Source organism: Pelobates fuscus, chromosome 5 (assembly GCF_036172605.1).
Source record: "Pelobates fuscus isolate aPelFus1 chromosome 5, aPelFus1.pri, whole genome shotgun sequence".
Lineage (NCBI taxonomy): Eukaryota > Metazoa > Chordata > Amphibia > Anura > Pelobatidae > Pelobates > Pelobates fuscus.
This window is the reverse complement of record NC_086321.1, coordinates 59,049,064-59,063,732: the sequence shown is the minus strand read 5'-3', so window position 1 is coordinate 59,063,732 and position 14,669 is coordinate 59,049,064.

Here is a 14,669-nt window from a genome sequence, read left to right as displayed (position 1 = left end):
GGAGGGGGGGAAATAAAACCGAGATAGGGAAGAAAGAGACAGTGGGAGAATAGAGAGAGACAGAGGGGGAGGGAGAGTGAGACACAAGGGGAGAAAGAGGGGGATAGAGAGATAGTAGAGAGGGAGAGAGAGACAGGGAGAAGGGGGAAAAAGAGACAGAGGGGAAGAGAGAGATACACAAAGGGAGGGAGAGTGAGACACAAGGGGAGAAAGAGGGGGATAGAGAGATGGTAGAGAGAGACAGGGAAAAGGGGGGAAAAGAGACAGAGGGGAAGAGAGATACACAAGGGGAGGGGGAGAAAGAGGCAGAGGGGGAAGAGAGTGACTGGGAAGGAGAGGGGTGACATGGACACAGAGGAGCAGTGAGGGGGAGAAAGAAATATATATATATATATATATATATGACTGGTGGATCCAGGGGGGGCAACGGGCAATTGCCCTTTCCCCCCCAGATGCTCTCCCCTGCTGGCCAATGCAAGGCTGGCACTGTCCAAGCACCATGTGCCTTCACGAACCGGAGGGGAGATCAGAGATATCCCTCCCTGTTCTGGAGGCACCATGCAGGCAGCCAGCAGGGGAGGGAGGAAGAGAGGACCCGGGAGCTCAGCCTGCAGCTCCTCCGGGTCCTTCTTGCGCGAGTACAGAACGTTGCCGCGGTTACAGTGGTAACGCTCCAGCTCTCGCGAGAGTTAACTCTAGCGCTGGAGCTACGGGCTAGAGTTCACTCTCACCACTGCGACCTCTAGCCCCATACACACACCCAGACCCCCCCACACACACAGCCCCACACACCAAACCTTTCACACAAACTGCACCCCTCACACATTGCACCACTGCTCCTATACCCTACTACAGCCCCATATCACAGCAGACCCCAGGTAAGTTGTCAAACTGTTCTTAAACGGTTTGACTACTTACTCTGGGAGCGGGTCCCGGCACTCCTGGCACCATAACCACTACACAGAGCAGTAGTGGTTATTGTGCATGGATTATTTCTTTAAATCTATAAGTGCCCCTCCCAATGTCAGGCTCTGGATCCGCCACTGGTGTGTGTGTGTGTGTATATATATCATGTATATTTATGTGTGTATTAGTTATATATATAGAATTATGCCTATTATATTTACACATGTATTAATGTACATATATATATCCGTAATACACAGAGAAATGTCATTGATATGTACAATATGTAATAAGCAGATATTGGCCCAGTCTTGTTGCTAGGTACATACTCCAGCACAATAACATATTTAAAGTGAAGAGTGCACCCACAGGACCTCAAAATAAACAAGATAACGTAATTTTTTACAGTTGTGCCCTACATACATTCACCATTTCAGTCCCATTACCAAGCTTTCCTTAATATGTCATGGTAGTTGGACTGAAACATTGGTTATATGCAAAGACACGTCTGCTTAAAAAAGCCTATATGTGCTTTTTTTCACGTTGGAGTAATAATTTTTAATCTTAAATGATCTTTTCTAACGCTGTATCTGCACGCTATGCTGGCGCGACGCATTATGGGGCTGGTAAATATTTTTTTCCAGGGCTGCTTTTAGTTCCCAGTCCGGCCCTGACTGTAACGGCACAAGTTGGGAGCACGTAAGACTACTGAGAAGCGGATTACAATAGTCAAGGTGAGAAAGAACAGTGGAATGAACCAACACCTTAGTCGCAGCTGGCGTTAAGTAGAGGCGGATGCGCACAATGTTTTTGAGATGGAAATGACAGGATTTGGCGATAGATTGAACATGAGGCTTGAAGGAGAGGTCAGAGTCAAAGAGAACACCTAGGCAGCGAGCCTGCGTGGTGGAGCTGATGGTTGCACCATTGACTTGGAGGGAGACAGACACAGGAGTAACAACACTTGAGGGAGGTAAGACCAGAACTTCAGTTTTGGTCAAGTTTAGTTTAAGGAAGTTTAAGGAAGTATTATACATGCAAAATTAAATGCATGCATGTTTTAATTGGGGAATATCTACCAAACAGCGATTTTTATTTATTTTGTTTTGTATTTTGGCAGTGGGGTGTCCCTTATTCAACCTACCTACAGTCAGTGCTATATTTCTGAGAATAACGGTGTATGTGGATTGCACATTTCAATAATCCTAAATACAGAAGTAAATTGACAAATGAGTCACTGAAACAAAATACTTTTGGCATTTTTGAAGGACTAAGTGAGATGCATATTTACATTGTAACCGAGGAACACAAGATGTGGATAATAATATGGATATAAGCAGATACCTGTGTATGCAGAAAATGTGTACAGGAATGAATATTCTCCAATAAAAATACTTAAAGGGAATCTATAGTCACCACAACAACTACAGCTTATTGAGATTGTTCTGGTGAGTAGAATCATTACCTTCAGGCTTTTTGCTGTAAACACTGTCTTTTCAGAGAAAATGCAGTGTTTACATTACAGCCTAGTGATAACTTCACTGGCCGCTCCTCAGATGGCTGTTAGAAATCCTTCCTGTGTCATGGCTGCCTAAAATGCATCCAAACATTCAGTATCTCCTCCCTCTGCATGCAGACACTGAACTTTCCTCATAGAGATTCATTGATTCAATTAATCTTTATGAGGAGATGCTGATTGGCCAGGGCTGTGTTTGAATCATGATCCTCCTTGTCAGTCTCAGCCAATCATATGGGGAAGCATTGTGATTGGATCAGGGCCCCACTTCTGATGATGTCAGCAGACTGCTTTTTTTTCTGAGTCTAACAGCATGCAGAGTTACAGCTTCAGGCTTGAATACAGTAAGATTTTTCTATAATTATGGAGGCATGAGGGGCCCGGGGGGGCTAGATGGTGGTTTTAACACTATAGGGTCAGGAATACATGATTGTGTTCCTGACCCTATAGTGATCCTTTAAAGTGGCTCTGTCACTCTTAACTTACGTTGCTTTGTTCCTCTTCTGTGCCTCACTCCTGATCTCTTCTTTTTCACTCATTTTCTCCTGCAATACATAAGGTAAAGTATTATTTTGCCTTAAGTATTTTCCTCTTCTTGACAGCCATCTTTCAAGTTTTGTCACTTCCCAAGCCGATACTAGCGATGGTTGTGGGAATAAAATTTGATTTTGCTCATTGCAAGACGATATCTTTGGAGGCTCCCCCAGTCTTGCAGAATCCTCCAAAGATATTAGTGCTTTACTCTCACTGATGCGAGCTGATACACCAGGAGCTGATGAAAGAAGATGGTGGTACCAAGGAGGGAAAGCATCACTGCTGCATCCCGAGCTACTGAAGACCAAAATATGCAAAGACCACAGAAGGTGACAGAGCCGCTTCATAAAAAAAAAAAAAAAAAAAGTAAACATCAAGAATTTGAGATGTATTGTACAACGTCTTCCAGTCTATTGTCAGAAATCTGGGACTGAACAGTTTAACTACATCTTTGGAGGACAATTAATATATACTTTAAATTATCAATTTATTAACCATTGATAAATATCGGTTTCCTATCACACCCTTGGCCTGGAATATAATTTTATTCATGCAGTTTGTATTGATACCGGAGAAACTGACGGAAGCCAAGCACAGAGAGATGGACACAGGTTTCTTCAGGAAGGAAGAGATTCTTTATTCGGATCACCGATCGGGACTCAGAGGGACTAATGTCACCAAAATACAGCAAGTTCTGAGCCCCGGACAATAGTGCAGGCTCCTTATATAGGCATATAACTCCTCCCATATTAAGCTCCACCCGCACATTCTCTTGACCAATCAATACAAATAAGAATTAACTTCCTGCTTGACCGCATGGCTTGTCCAGCACAATGGAGGAGGGGAATACTACATCCTGTATTCTCGCACATGCTCCGTACACTACTGATCGTATCTTGCCTCGTGCAACCAACTGATCGATACGTCAGCATATGCACGTACACATGCCACGTGGTAATCTCGGCCTACTAAATTTATTTTTACCGAGATTCCACCACATTCCCCCCTTTGATGCCTCTTGATATTTCACAATTACTTGAGGCATCACTTAACCTTGGTTTGCATACACCGCAAGTTACCATGAACCAGACCAGACTTGTCTATGATGTGAATCTCTCAACACTCCTCTTCCTGCATCGGTTCTCCCTGATCTAGAGCCTTATATTTATAAATTGCCATTATCTGTGCAGCAGCCTTCCTCTCTGCTATATTTTCTATCAGGCTTTGCACAGACCTAACTACTAAGGGTATAAGACATGGCAGGAGTAGACACAACATTAAAATCAGTAGGACTCCACCTACCAATGCCTTAAGCCCTCCAAACTGCTCATACCAGCTACCAAACCAACTACTTGGATTATACCCTTTCCATACCTGAGTAGGCACATGCGCTAGTTTAACCATATGGCTAGTAAGCTCAGCTATTGCTTGCCCTTCGTCATCTATTTGAAGACAGCAATTGCTCAGGTTAAACTTCCCACATACACCTCCCTCTACTGCCAATAGGTAATCCAAGGCTAATCTATTTTGGTATACTGCTGTCCTCATCCTGGTATTATGCTTCGCTAGAAGATTGAGCGCTTGTGAGGTCTCATTAGTAATAATCTCAACCACCGCCTGTAATCTTATAATACGGTTGAGCATATAAATTGGGGTTCTAAAACCAAAGGTACCATCCTCTGCCCATGTGGCTGGCCCATAATACTCTATAATACGCTGGGGAGGCCATTCATCATCTTCCCAAGCGCCTATCTCTATGGGTCCCCTTTTCTTCCTATGATTCACATCATACACTTTAACTCCCAAAGTCTCACCTGTTTCGATAGGTAACAAGAAGAAGGATGGCTTGAGCATACCCAACACACATGCCCCTTCCCAGTCCTGTGGCAACTCCGAATAGGCTTTCTTACCACAGATCCAGTACAAATTTGCTGGGGCTCTCCAACTAGATGTGATGGATAAATCAAACCATACGTCCTTTAAACTGGCATATCTTGCAAACGGGTTGGATGGTTCTGAGACATTTGAAGCCGACCACCAAGTTGTATTCTTTGTATCATCATCATAAGCTTTTTGCCCTAGACAAGTTAACTCTCCTACAGAAGTATTATACATCATTCCTTTCCTCGCTATGAAAACATAACCTATGATGGAGGTCTTTAATCTCCACTCAGATTTACCTCTAACACTCATATGATAATCGGCTTGTGAAGATATTAATTGTTCAACTGCCTCAGAACCAGACATTACCTCCTTTGCTTCCCAAGGCCATTGGTCTCCCATGTTAGTACCTCCACACACATAGCAGTTGGTAACATTAAAACTACCGGCAATACTTTCAGCTAAATCAATGAACAGGTTTTTAGCGTTATGGGGGATCTTATTATCTATACTCATTTCTTCATAAAAGGAATGGTATACCTGATGAGTTTGGGAGGTTACCGTATCGGTCTCTATCCCTATAAACAATACTGTCCCAGGGTCTAAACCCGTCCCATATATTTGAAACCCAAATAAATTACCATATCTATCTAAGAACTTGTCGGGGTTATTTATAAGTATATGGACTGGATTGCATTCCATAGACTTACAGTATGGATTGATAGGCAACTTAGTCACAATCATGTCTTTGTCTGCTGTCTGTCCCCAAGTTGCCCACCCCACACAAGACCAATATGGGCAAAAGTTATAATCTCTATTTGGGCATCTAGGACTCACATACTTATTTTTACTGCTGGGACAAATATATTTATCGTTAGACCCATACGTTCTCTCCCATCTAAGATCGCCACATACATTCCACGGCTTTCTACCACTTGATATCGCCTTACATGCATCAAATAGCAGAACACCCGAAGAATGTACGGATTCTAATACCGTTTTGTTAATTAGGGTCCCCTGAGGATCTCCATTCCTGAGAGTCAACCAAATTGTACGGGGTTGATACTCTGGACTGAAGCACTTAGGTTCTCCTACTCCTAAATGGCACACACTATACTCTATATTTAAGTATCTACATCTTGATACATCTCCTTTACACTCGTATTGCGAATGCCAAATTAGGGTCTGGGAAATATGGTTACCTGTTCTTGTAGTCTTAACCCCTTAAGGACACATGACGTGTGTGACACGTCATGATTCCCTTTTATTCCAGAAGTTTGGTCCTTAAGGGGTTAATGCATACCTCACAGCTAGGAGTGTCGGTACCTCTACCTTCCTGAATATAAAAATACACATATAAAAACATTATCAGAAACACATCTTTCGTCGTCATCCTCAGTCTTCGTCCGTGCGATGGCACCTCAGCTTCCAGGATGTAAGGGCTGCAGGGAATGGAGTTCTGCTCGTCTACACAGGGGTCTCTTCGAGACTTTTCCTGACTTTTAAACTACACGTCGGTGAGCGGACAGGCTTTATTATGGCCTTCTCACTCACTTACCAATCCCTGAAACAATAAAATTTGTAATCCACAAGGTTCCTCGTCACTTCGACTGAGTCGTGCGCTTTAACCGGATCTTGCAGGGATTCTCTGGATCTGCTGTAGCTTGCCAAGAATCGACCGCTGCTGGTTTAACCCTGGAGTGATGTATCCACGGAGTCACTTCGGCCACTTTTATTGCCAACTCTACAACCTGCTGCTGGGTAATTCCTTCTCCCAACTGACTCAAATCCCCCCTTAAGTTACCAAGTACGGGAGGTGGTCGCCCATACATGATTTCAAAAGGAGAGAGGCCCATCCTTCTGGTATGTTGAATAAGGATCCATCACTCCTAGGGTTTTGGCTAGTCAACGCTGTATAAAGTCGCCACTCTTCTTCCTTTGGTACGGATAATGTCATAATACCTGAAGGTCCATTAAACTTTAAGGATGTTGTTCCGTTTGGTAGGAACGTAATCTGCGCTTGTAATTTGGAAAGCAAATCACGTCCCAACAATTGGACTGGACATTCAGGCATGTAAAGGAATTGATGTTTTACTACGTGGCCTCCCAATGTACAGAGTCGACTTTTAAGAACCGGTTTTGCAGCACTTCTTCCAGTTGCTCCTATTACGGTAATAGTTCTTCCAGATGAAGGAGCAACTAGGTTAGTCACCACCAAATGTTCAGCACCAGTGTCGATCATGAATGCACTCCTTTTTCCCCCTATTGATACATCGACCATAGGCTCCGCTCGACCAAGGGGGATGGAGCCCGGTCGGTATCAATAGTCCTCCATGACCGTGTCAGCCAATCCTACAAAGTCCCTACCTTCTCTATCGCGGGACCTTTGCGCTGCGGGATAGTACCTATCTTCTCTTACACTCCCTCTATTACCATTACTCCCTCCGGGACCTCCTCTACCTCTCGCTCTGCCTCTAAAGTTTCCATAACCTGCCCTGGGTGGGTCTCTCTCGTACTGCTCTCTTTTCAGACACTCGCTTCTCCATTGCCCTTCTTCCCTGCAATACGTGCACTGATTCCTACTCAGGGGCTCCCTATTCCACCTACTATCACCTCTATCTGGGCCCCGTCTATCTACGCCTGCGATTGCTACCGCTAGCATATCAGCCTTTTTACGCATCTTGCGCTCTTCCTCTTTCTTACTTTCTGACTCCCTATTCATGTACACCTTATTTGCTACCTCCATTAGTTGGGTGATGGACATTCCTGCAAACCCTTCTAGCTTCTGTAGCTTGCGCTTAATATCCCCGTAGGCTTGGCTGACAAAGGCGGAGTTTACCACTCGGGAATTCTCGGTGTCTTCCGGATTAAAGGGGGTATACAAGCGGTATGCCTCCAATAATCGGTCATAAAAGACACTGGGCACTTCATCACTTTTCTGAATCACCTCAACTGTCTTATTAATGGCTTTCTTCCCTCCGGCATTCATGCCAGCAATTATAGCGTCTCTATAGGCTTTTAGTTGACGCATGTCTGCGCCATTAACGTTCCATTCGGGATCAGTATTAGGATAATGAGTTGCGGCCCATGCTGCTGGATTGGCTTGATTCAAAGTACGGGCTTCTTCCTCTAGTGCTTTAATGGCCGCTTGGTTAATCCTAGTCCTCGTCTCGTTATTAAACAATGTCATTAATAACTGCTGGCAATCAGCCCATGTCGGATTATGTGTCTGAACTATCGAGGTGAACAGATCGGTCATAGCTTGTGGTTTCTCAGTGTACGAGGAATTGTGGGTCTTCCAATTCAAGAGATCGGTAGTCGTGAACGGGACATATACGAAGACTGGGTCAGCATACACCATTTGACCTGTGGCATCAAGATAGGCTGACCCAGGATTCAAACGAAGAGGCATCTGGGTTGGGTACCGGTCAGTTGTCGGGTTAGTATAGGGCTACGTGGAGGGGCATCGGTTATGGGTTCTGGTCGGGGGGTAATAAGGCGTGGGGATGTAGAGGCTCTATTGTGGGGAAGGCCGGTGAATAAAATATTCCGAGCCGAGCTAGAAGAAGCTTGACCGGAAGTTTGAAGTGGCGCCAAATCAGGATAATTGGGTTTAACAGGGGTTGGTTCCGGAAGGGGAGGTTTAGTACGACGAGGGGTGGATTCTGAACTGGAGGAGGAAGCGGAAGCGGATGGGGACAATGGGCGAGTGGGGGTGGAACTTCCTGTACTTGTATCACTTCCCTCTACAGGGAAGTAAGGGGGCGGCATAGGGATCTCGGACTCAGGGGGCGTGTCCAAAATGGGCCTAACCGTAGTCCTAGTGGACAAACAAGTTCTGGCCACCATGAGGCGACATTGCTCCTCGTGGCATATCCGAATCCATCTTGGCGAGTCGTTTACCGCCTGTCTCCAACAATCAATATATGGAAACTGTCCGTAAAGTTCAGGCCTACCTGATACAGCCACGTGTACACGCTGTACCAGATTTGGATCCAAACTGCCACGTGGCGGCCATGCCGCAACCAAAGTAGGCCACTCCCTAGTGCACAAAGTGACCAAACGTACAGGGGACATTTTAACCCCAAAATCACATGTTGTAAATCCCTTTTTAAAATTCTTTACCATACAACCTAAGGGATCCAAAATCGTCGACTCCGACGCGCCCATACTTATCAATGGAGCGTCGTTGACAACGAATACTATGCACACGTTCTATTCAACAGTCACATCCGTTTCTTCCGGCAACAGCACCACGTGGTACAGTTACCAAGTGAAACGTACACAATAACACAATAAACACTCAGGGAATTCCCGTACACCCACAGCTGTTACACCAGTCACTAAGTAATCAATATTATGCCCTTTGGCGAAACTATACAGTCACCCACGCTATAATTCTCTATATATGAATTACCCGTCTATAACACACCCCAGTAACATCGTCTTTTACAAATAGTAGTTACAGTACGGTTAGCATAGGTCAAAGTACAATTTAAGGTCACAATACAATTATTAGTGGTTATGGTGTTAAACATGCAATAGACGACAATGATTAGTACTTATATACAATGTCAGTAAATATACATGGTTATGGTACCGTGCACTATAATACAGCAACACACTATTAACACTCTCGCTAGACGGCTGAGCTCGCGCTATCTAACAATATATACACTTTACTAACAATCTTTAACACATATACAATCCCAACTAAACTATTGGCCAGTACCTTGATGGACTACCTAAAACTATCTACATCCGTTTTGGTTAGCCACACTGCCCAAGCACCACATATAGCGAACTAGAGGGCGGAATTTACAACAGAACCCTTTTAGTCTTTCTACTCTATCAATAGTCTACTGGGTTCCAAATTTACACGCCTTCCCACTTAGCCAAGATAGGTTGAGATCTAGCAAACGATAATGTACATCAGAGTCTGCTTAGTCTCCCAGTCCCTCCGACCTAGCGAACGTAATATACACCCTAGAACGCTAGTCTAGACAAGACACCGGTGTCCGGCTAGGGCTATTTACACAGAACCCCGCCTGACTCCAAACCAAATCAAACGGTCTTACTAAAGAGCGTTCGATTGAGCGGTGCGCCTTCGCTCCTTCCCTCCGACAGAGGGGGCAGATTCCATACACAGATTTAAACCCCTTATGGGCCTACCGCACAATCGGTATACCCCTAGTGGGTCCGCCGTCTAAAACAGCGGTCGTCTTACCTCCTCGTTCCTGAACCTGAGTTCACACTCATCGACGGGGACACCCCAGCACTTCTTACGTAGAGGCCGATGATCTCCTGGACAACAGACCAGTGGCGCCGAGATGAAGGGAGGTCCATGCAGAAGTTCAGGGGTGCAGCCGTAGAGAACGTGGGCAAAGATAGACCGTCTCACGCCTCTGCCTCTCAGCTACCGTTGAACGATGAGCTTCCCGGCCAATGCACCAAATGATACCGGAGAAACTGACGGAAGCCAAGCACAGAGAGATGGGCACAGGTTTCTTCAGGAAGGAAGAGATTCTTTATTCGGATCACCGATCGGGACTCAGAGGGACTAATGTCACCAAAATACAGCAAGTTCTGAGCCCCGGACAATAGTGCAGGCTCCTTATATAGACATATAACTCCTCCCATATTAAGCTCCACCCGCACATTCTCTTGACCAATCAATACAAATAAGAATTAACTTCCTGCTTGACCGCATGGCTTGTCCAGCACAATGGAGGAGGGGAATACTACATCCTGTATTCTCGCACATGCTCCGTACACTACTGATCGTATCTTGCCTCGTGCAACCAACTGATCGATACGTCAGCATATGCACGTACACATGCCACGTGGTAATCTCGGCCTACTAAATTTATTTTTACCGAGATTCCACCACAGTATCATGAAAATTGGGTGTTTCGCGTACATTACCTTTTACTGGAACCAATATATGTTTGATGATCTTCTTTAAATGTAACAGAAGTTCTCAGTACAATTGTGATGGGATAAATAAGAAACCGGTAGGCTTAAAGCAGCTCCATCATCGGCAAATTTTTATTTATTTTTTTATTGCCCCCCCTAAACCTGTATGTTTTTCTATTCTCAGACACCCTGTGTATTTTGTTTGGCAGAGGTCCCCATTCTTGCTTCAGAAAACCTCTTTGGATACGAATCTTCTTGCAATCTGGCACATCTTCAGAAACCTGACAGTGATGTCTTGTCACTGTCTTCTTCTGCCCTTTCTCCCCCTCCCTCCCCCTCCCCCTTTCCTGATTTCATGCATGTCCACTCTCTATGGCATTGGGCATGTGAGACGCTTAAGGAAGTTGACATAGATTGAGAGAATGCAGAGGAGGGACATTATGGGGAGGTTAGAATTGTGGGAAAATGGGACTTGACAAGTTTTACAATAAAAGGATTGAAAAAGAGAAGAGGAAATGATTGGAGAAAGGAAAGTTAGTGGTGACTTAGTACTGATTTACTTTATGTCTCTGCCAAAAGAAATGTCCTTTATTCTAAAATTTGCCTTAAAAAACAAAAATGAAGCAGGGGAGACCAGGGGGTGGGGATGTTCTCCTCTACTGAATATCGCATTGTTTGAATTTTATTAACCAATAAAATTTTATAATAAACCTAATTTGGGGACATAACATTTTGTTTGACTGAAAGAGAGAAAAACAAAACAAAAAAGCAACTAATAATGCACACAATTGCAGCTATCCTGGACACAAACAAAAGCACCAGGTTTTTAAAGTCTCTGTAATTCTTCATGTATCGTTTGCCCTGACGCCTGCATTGCAGGCATGAATCCACACTAATTTAAGCTGTGATGGATGGGGGGTGTTTGCAATTTCAAATGTTCAAACTTTTATATTGTGCTCTGTCCTATCTTTCCTCATAGTACAAGAATAATTCAGCGGGGCACTGCACCAGTTCAAACACTATTTGCAATTATGATGTTTTTTTGTGTCTACTGAGTAAAATATCATTTTGCTTTCTATGTGCCCTCTAAAACAAGTCTTTGAACATTAATCTTGAACTCACTTTACCTGTACAGAGTTATATTTCCAAACTGTGCCTAAAGAGATATGTGTTTGAGACTGTTTATATTACAGTGCATCAAGCATACTTCCACATTTCACAATCAGAATGGAACAATTAAAATAAGCCATGCATCTCAGCTGGAACAAAATAAATTGGAGTTTGCAATGCAAGCCATTAGTCTGTAGATTTCACTTGCATGTAATTGGGTCAAGACTTGTAATGAGTTGCTAGGATTTGTTATATTTCAGCCATGCCAGGTGGTAGTAATGCTGATAATGCTGTCATTATAACTCATATCACATGCTGAGTTTTTAAAGGCAAAAAGCTATTCACCAATCATGTATTTTACAAAAAAATTTGTCCTATTCATAAAAAATATGTCTTAATAATGATTTTTGTGATGATAGGGCTTTAAGAAAAACATAATATATATATATTTTATTTATTTTTTGTTTTTTTACCACTTTCTCTTTAATAGTTTAAGTCTCCCCCTCCTCTTTCTCTGCAGAGGACAGATTGCTTACTGATTAGCAATAATTGATAGATGGCTGTGTATAGTACTGGGCATATTAGAGTCTAGGGCAGGGGTAGGCAACCTTTTTGTAGTACTGTACCAAAACAAGATCTTGCAGTCCTTTGGCGTGGCAGACTATTTTTCTAAATTGAGATGTGTATGTTTCCATATTCTGCTTGTGTTATTTATGGGTTCTGCAGCTGCTTTGCATAATTGTGTTTGGATGTATGTGGGCAGATATATTGTATATGTTCATAAGTATTTTGTGATATTTTGTATGAAACCTATGAATGTGTGCTTTGTATGGGGCTGCTTGTGGACTTATGTTGGTGATATGTCACATTGTGTGTTTGATGGTGTGCATATATGTGAGCAGGGCCTCCATCAGGGGGTGACAACCATGACGGTTGTCACGGACCCGGCGGCCCTTGGGGGGGCTTGCCGCCCGTGCCCCACATGTAGCGGCGGATGGGGCCTATCGCGTGGCCCACGCACTTATTGCCACCCGATGGGCCCTATATCTTCAGGGGCCTGGTCAGCCGCAACCAGGGCCGGTGCAAGGATTTTTGCGCCCTAGGCAAAAGTAAAGTTTGCCGCCCCCCCATATGACATCACAATGCCCCACCCATATGATCTGCCATGTTAACTAATGCCAGTGCTGGAGTGCCGCCGTGTTTACATTAAAAGGCCTGCAGGGACAGGCTATAGACACCAGAACCACTACATTAAGCTGAAGTGGTTTTGGGGACTATAGTGTTTCTTTAATGTCAGGTAAATTAGAGATTAGTGCCACGAATAATATACTAGATTGCCTACTTACAACCAGATGAGGATGATGATGGGCTCTAGCTGCAGTCTGGCTCCACTGGTCTGTTGTAGAACAGGCTCTCTGGAGGCTGTTTGTGACTGTGGTCACAAAAATCAATGTTCTGGGAGAACGGGAAGCAGCTCCATTTTTTTAACGCCCTTTACACAGCTTAAGGTCTGAGTCCCAGCATCCACCTTCATGTTCCACCAATGAGTTTGTTCACAGGAGGTGGAGTAGGGGATTTCCTGATATGTTGTAAGGAATGCATTGTGTGAATCTGTGTTTGTATGTGTAAGGGCTGCAAGGTGTGTTTCTGTGTATGTATGGGATGCAGTGTGTGCGTCTGTAAGGGGTGCATTGAGTGTGTGTAAGGGGTGCATTGAGTGTGTGTAAGGAATGCATTGTGTGTAAGGGTTGCATTGCTTGTCTGTGTGTGTCTGTGTGTGTAATGCATTGTGTGTTTTTCTGTGTGCAAGGGGTGCATTGTGTGTGTGTGATGGATGTCAATCTCTCCCCCCTCCCTTGTCACTCTCTTCTCCCCCTCTCCCTCCCTTGTCACTCTCTTCTCCCCCCCTCCCTTGTCACTCTCTTATCCCCCCTCCCTTGTCACTCTCGTCTCCCCTGTTGTCACTCTCTTCTCCCCTCCCCACTCTCATTCCCCCTCCCAACCCTGCCAATTCCCCTCCCTGTCAATTTCTTCCCCCCACCCTGTCAATTTCTTTCCCCTCCCTTTCAATTTATTCCACCCACCCTCCCTGTCAATTTATTCCCCCCATCCTCCCTGTCAATTTATTCCCCCCATCCTCCCTGTCAATTTATTTCCCCCTACCCTCGCTTTCAATTTATTCCCCCCACCCTCCCTGTCAATTTATTCCCCCCACCCTCCCTGTCAATGTATTCCCCCCTCCCTGTCTATTTATCCCCCTCCCTGTCCATTTATTCCCAACCCCTCCCTGTCCATTTACCCCCCTTCCTGTCCATTTATTCCTCCCTTCCCTGTCCATTTATTCCCACCCCCTCCCTGTCCATTTATTCCCACCCCCCCGTCCATTTATTCCCACCCCCCGTCCATTTATTCCCCCCCTCCCTGTCCATTTATCCCCCCCTCCCTGTCCATTTATTCCCCCCCTGTCCATTTATTCCCACCCCCCTCCCTGTCCATTTATTGCCCCCTCCCTGTCCATTTATTCCCACCCTACCTGTCCATTTATTCTCACCCCCCTCCCTGTCCATTTATTCCCCCCTGTCCATTTATTCCCAACCCCCTCCCTGTCCATTTATTCCCACCCTCCCTGTCCATTTATTCCCACCCCCCTGCCTGTCCATTTATTCCCCCCCTCCCTGTCCATTTATTACCCCTCTCCCTGTCCATTTATTCCCCCTCCTGTCCATTTATTCCCACTCCCCTCCCTGTCCATTTATTCCCCCCTCCCTGTCCATTTATTCCCACCCCCCTCCCTGTCCATTTATTC